Source organism: Octodon degus, unplaced genomic scaffold (assembly GCF_000260255.1).
Source record: "Octodon degus isolate 3935 unplaced genomic scaffold, OctDeg1.0 scaffold00022, whole genome shotgun sequence".
In the NCBI taxonomy this organism is placed as follows: domain Eukaryota; kingdom Metazoa; phylum Chordata; class Mammalia; order Rodentia; family Octodontidae; genus Octodon; species Octodon degus.
Window position 1 is genome coordinate 8,861,876 of NW_004524598.1, and position 5,262 is coordinate 8,867,137.

General features: G+C 51.6%; 1 protein-coding gene across 2 annotated transcripts in view; it reads right to left on the minus strand.

Annotated features, from left to right (window-relative positions):
* The window catches only part of Ankrd6 (ankyrin repeat domain 6), a 210,953-nt gene extending 208,797 nt beyond the window's left edge, over window positions 1-2,156 (minus strand). For both annotated transcript variants that reach the window (XM_004628206.2, XM_023711923.1), the window contains exon 1: window positions 2,023-2,156. The gene's annotated coding sequence lies outside the window, so the exon portion shown is untranslated. The remainder of the gene's footprint in view (window positions 1-2,022) is intronic.
* Between the last annotated feature and the right edge of the window lie 3,106 nt (window positions 2,157-5,262).

Sequence of the window (5,262 nt, forward strand, 5' to 3'; positions counted from 1 at the left end):
AGGCAGGTGCTTTGCCACTGAGCTATCTCCCTGGCCCAGGGATTAACAAATTAGCATTTCAAAATCAGCATTAACTGACACCTCTGTCTCAAGTTCTCTTTCTCTCATTGCTGGGACAAAAATACAGGACAGCCAAAATTAAGGAAAGAAAAGTTTATTTAGCTCAGTTTATAAAGGTTTCAGTCTATAGTCTGCTTGCTCCAAGGCAGAGTGGCACATGGCAGAGGGCAGCAGTTCCTGTCCGTTGAAGACAGCAAAAGCAAGAGGGGAGGAGCAGCGACAGAGCAAGCCTCTCTCCCTCCCTTACCTGCACTCAGATTATCTGCCCCAGGGCAGGTGTAGCCCTCACACCCATAATCCCAGCAGTGGATCATGAATTAATCACAAACTCTACCAGGCCACCCCATGACTGCATGAGGCTTTGGAGAACAACTTCTTTGAACTGCAACTAATTGTCTTCCGGTCTCTTCAATTACTTTTCGACCCTCACCTCCTATTTTAAATTTTCATTTAACTTTATTTTTAGTGATACTGAGGACTGAACCCAGTGCCTTTGTGCTGAGCTATGTCCTAGCCTTTTTTAAAATTTTGAGACAAGGTCTAAGTTGCCCAGGCTGGGCTCCAACTTGGGATCTTTCAGCCTCCCTGAATGCCGAAATTACAACCTTGCATCACCAAGTCCTGCTTCTCTGTTTCGCTTTCACCCTCCTCTGCTCACTCCTAGCCTAGAGGGGAGAAAAAAAATTATATTGCAATCTGTATTCCCAGTTATAAAAAAAAATTCTTCATTAACTATATGCACATACTAGGGAGACAGGAATTTAAACACGTAGAGACACACCTACCAAACACAGGAACAAGATTGCTATTTGGGGGTTTTGTTGTTGCTTTGTTTTTGGCGGAACTGGGGATTGAACTCAGGCCCTTGAGCTTGCCAGGGAAGCGCTTATTCTACTGAGCCATCTCCCGGGCCTCGCTGTTGCTATTTTAAGGATGAGAACAACCTGGGTCCACCTCTGACCCAGGTGCCTGTCTTCTTTGCCCATGTTCTTTCCACTTACGTTGACCTAAAAGATATTACCTTAACATAAGTGATTTTCATCATCCAACAGGTTCGCTCGGAGCACTATGCCGAGCATTTGCATCATTTCGCCAAACTTCACAGCAGGACTTCAGATTTAAAGAAGTGGGTTTGCAAGAGCTGCTCAGGACTCCAAAGTAGGGAGTCAATCTCGGCCCCAGCCCAGCCCAGCTCACCCCCGACAAAATGGCTCTCCTCCCAGGAGAAGCACTTCTGACCAGCTTTTCAAAACTGAGGTCTCTTGGATCACAAATAACGCTTCACTTTCCCTTCTGCCCCAAGCAGCTCCGGAAAGTGCTTTTTTTTTTAAATCCCGAAGGCAAGGTAAATTGATATTGAAACTCAAACCCATTAACACGTTTCAGGAGTTGCCACTCCAGAGCGCTTTGCAGAGCCGGGGCGCCCGTGGGGTACACCACCGTCTCCGGGGCGGCCCTCCCCCTTCGCAGCCCTCCGCCGCGCGGGGGGCAAGGTCCGCGCCGCCCAAGCAGGCGCCAGCCCAGGCCCGGGGGCCAGGGGGCGGCGCCGGGCGACAGGCGAGGACCTCCTTCCGGCCGCAGACGGCGACTGGGAGACACCCGGGGACCCCCGCCCGCACCCCAGCTTCTTCAAACTCCAAGAGCTCCCCGGAGAAAGAGGGGGCGAGCAAAGAGAAAGTTCTCTACGCACACACGCCCGGCCCCAAGTTCCACATCTTCAGGACGCCACTGAGGCAAGACGGAAAGGGGACACCTCGGGGAGACCCCCAAGCCGGGCTTGCGGGCCACGCGCTCCATCCGGTCCCCACGGCCACGGCCGGCAGCCGGCGACCTCGGGGCGCCGGGGAGCAGCGCCCGCCACCCGCAGCCGCGCGTCTCTCGGGCTCGGAGGCCCCCGGAGCGGGGCGCGCCCACCCTCCGAGGAAGGGGGCTCGCCAAGGACCCCGCGAGGCGGCACCGTACCTTTTCTCCCGCACCAGGCGCCCGACGCGGGCCAGAGGATCGGTGGGGAGCGGAGAGCACGCGACGGGCTGGAGCTGGCTCGCCGGCCCCCGGGCCTGGGCGCCACCCGCGCCACCGCCTCCAGCAGCTCGCAGTCCCCGCCGGCTCCAGGCTCCACCCGGCTACCTGCGGCCCCGCCCGCCGCCGAGCCACGCCCCCGCCGCCGAGCCACGCCCCCTCCCGCCAAACCCAGCGAGCGGATCGCAAACTGGGGCTGCAGCGCCTCGCAGCGGCCGGCCTGAGCGCGCCAGGGTCCTGGGTGTGAGGCCCCCCTCCAAGGCCCGAGGTTCTCCAGGCTGGGGCTGACTTCTGAGCAATGGGAGAGAGGGAAACTGGGATGGAGTTAGGTTTTCCCCGCAGGGTTGCCAGGGGATCATTTGAACAAGAAGGCTGTTGGGGGAGCTGGGGAGATGGCTCAGTGGAATAAGCGCTTCCCTGGCAAGCGCAGAGACCTGAGTTCAATCCCTGGCAGTTGGGGGAAGAATCCGCCAACCCTCAACCCTTGTCCAAGTGCATATTTCAGTACATCCCTAGGTCACTTAACACGGACTGCTCAGTACAAATGATAGATGGATGGATGATCCGGATTCGTTGAGGTAGTTGGAAAGGAGAAAGGAAGTTCTTAATAAAACAGATTGTAAGGACTGGGGAGATAGCTCAATAGAATAAGCACTTCCAAAAAAAAAAAAAGAATAAGCTCTTGCCTGGCAAGCACAAGGACCTGAGTTCAATCCCTGGTTCAGCAAAGAAAAAAAGAAGAAAAGAAAAGAAACATTGTAAATTGCTTGTCAGAACCGTCCCACCCCACACGGGGCAGACAAAAGCGCACACACACACACACACACACACACACCCTTTTTTAAAATTTATTTGGTACAGGGTCTCACTATGCAGCTCCGACTCGTGGTGATCCTCCTGTTTTCAGCCTCCCCAGCACCGAGATTACAGGAGTGCGCCACCACACCCAGACTCGATGGCCGACTCAGCACTCCTGGGGGCCAGTGGGGCATGTGGTATAGGGGATCAAACGCTGGTCCCAGCACTTCCCTAAGCAGGCATTTAGTCCGCTGAGCTATCTTGCCAGTCTTTAGACAATTTTTTTTTCTTTTTCTTTTTTTTTTTTTTTTATTTTTTTGTGGAACCGGGGATTGAACTCAGGAACTCAAGCTTGCCAGGCAAGCGCTTGACAATTTTCTTATACAACAACTTCTGCCATACCTAGAAGAGCTCTCTAATCCTAAGACTAGGGTAATAAATTCTAGGCATGTTACCAAGAGATATGTGGGGGTTGGGGATACAAAAGCTAGTGAAGGGGTTGGAGAGATAGTTCAACAGAATGAAGTGCCTGCTTAGGAAAATTTAAGCAAGCACGGGGACCCCAGTTTGATCCTCTGCACCACATTCAGCGCCAAACCTGCCCCCAGGGCGGGCTGAGCTGGCCGGAGTCTGGGCACTGTGGGGCACGCCTGTAATCCCAGCACTGGGAAGGCTGAAAGCAGGATGATCACCACAAGTCTGAGATGTATAGTGAGATCCTGCAACAACCAAATACTTTTTTTTTTTTTAAAATCTAGTGGAGGACAGAGGCTACAGCTCAGTGTCACAGTCCTTGCCTGTCAAACCAACTCCAGCACCAACTAAGGGTTATTTCAAACCGTTTGTTTATTCAGAGTCAACAAAGCCACGATGTGATCCAAGCGGTTTTCCAGCTTAACTATGTAAAGGATATCCCTTCCTAGGAAGTCTCCATGGCTAGTTCCATGTAGGAAAAGATTAGTCGAGTGGCCCTCTCTAACATTACAGTACCTTAAGTGATTTGGTCTTGGCACAATCAATATACCAGTTTGACATATTTGGAGGTGGCAGGTTTTTAACTCCACTTGGCTACCGTTGGCCAGGCCACCTGCCAATCACACCCCTCTATCATAAGCATTCAGTGCAGTATTGTTGAATGAGAGTATGAATGAACTGGAACCATTTAAACATTTTGAAGGAACATGCACAAGTATCTGTTCTCCAGCCACAGAAGTGGAGAGGGAGACAGGTAGAACACTAAACGTGGAGTCTTAGTCTTAAGTGAGGTTTGGGACAAGCATATAGTGAATCTGATTTTTCTTTTTCTTTTTCTTTTTTTGTTTTTTGTGGAACCGGGGATTGAACTCAGTCCCTCGCACTTGCCAGGGAAGAGCTTATTCCACTGAGCCATCCCCCGGGCCCCCAATCTGATTTTTCTTAGCACTTCTGAAATAGGCCTGCCTTCTAGGAGAAAAGAAACATGAGAGTGCCTTCCATTTCCTATGAGATTTGGGTTTGTTTTTTTGTGGAACTGGGGATTGAACTCAGGCCCTTGCACTTGCCAGGCAAGTGCTTATTCTACTGAGCCATCTCCCCAGTCCCTCCTACGATATTTGTTTCCCTTTCTCCCCCAGGAAAAATGTGGCGGGAGAAATCCCAAGAGTTCCTGCCCACATGACGGAAGGGTGACAGTTTCGCCACAACTTTTGGAATGTGCCCCTCCCCCATAGGCATGGCTGTAGCTGTATTTAGCAGGTATGAAAACTCCCTTCTGAGTGCTCCTTGTGCCTGGCCCTGCAGCTCCCCACCTGAAGCTGCAGGGCACATTTCTTTTCTCTGCCCAGTAGTAGCTCCAGGTTCCTCTGCAGCAGGTCACAGCCAAACGCCAGGAGAACCCCCAAAGGCAAAGTATGTACATTGAACTCTGCAATATGATCTTCCTTTCTCATACTTTTTCCGGATAAAGGAATTTTCTTGAATAAACTTCTAAAGAATAGAATGCCCTGTTTCCCTGAGAGGCTTTTAAAATATCTCCATAAAAGTCACTATGAGACAGGCTTTTAAGTTATATTTGTTGACCTTCAGAGCAATCAGCTGGAACAAAAAAACCCCAGAAAGCTCAAGCCAGCCTGTAAGACATGCGCTTCTGGGAGCTGACTAGTCTGCATTTGTTCCCAGACTTTGATTAATGGGAATTCCTGGCAGGGGGCCCCCGTGAAAGCCAAGGCGGGCCTTGGCCCTGCTGCTTGGAGACCTTGCTTACTCATCCCCGAGTGTGCTCACAGTTTAGAGCAACCAATGAAACGAGTCTGCTCCATCACGCTCTGTAAGAAGAAGGCTCCAGGCCAGCAGATTTGTTTTTGATCCTCTGAGCAGTTCAGTCAGGCCAGCCTCATATATGCACCC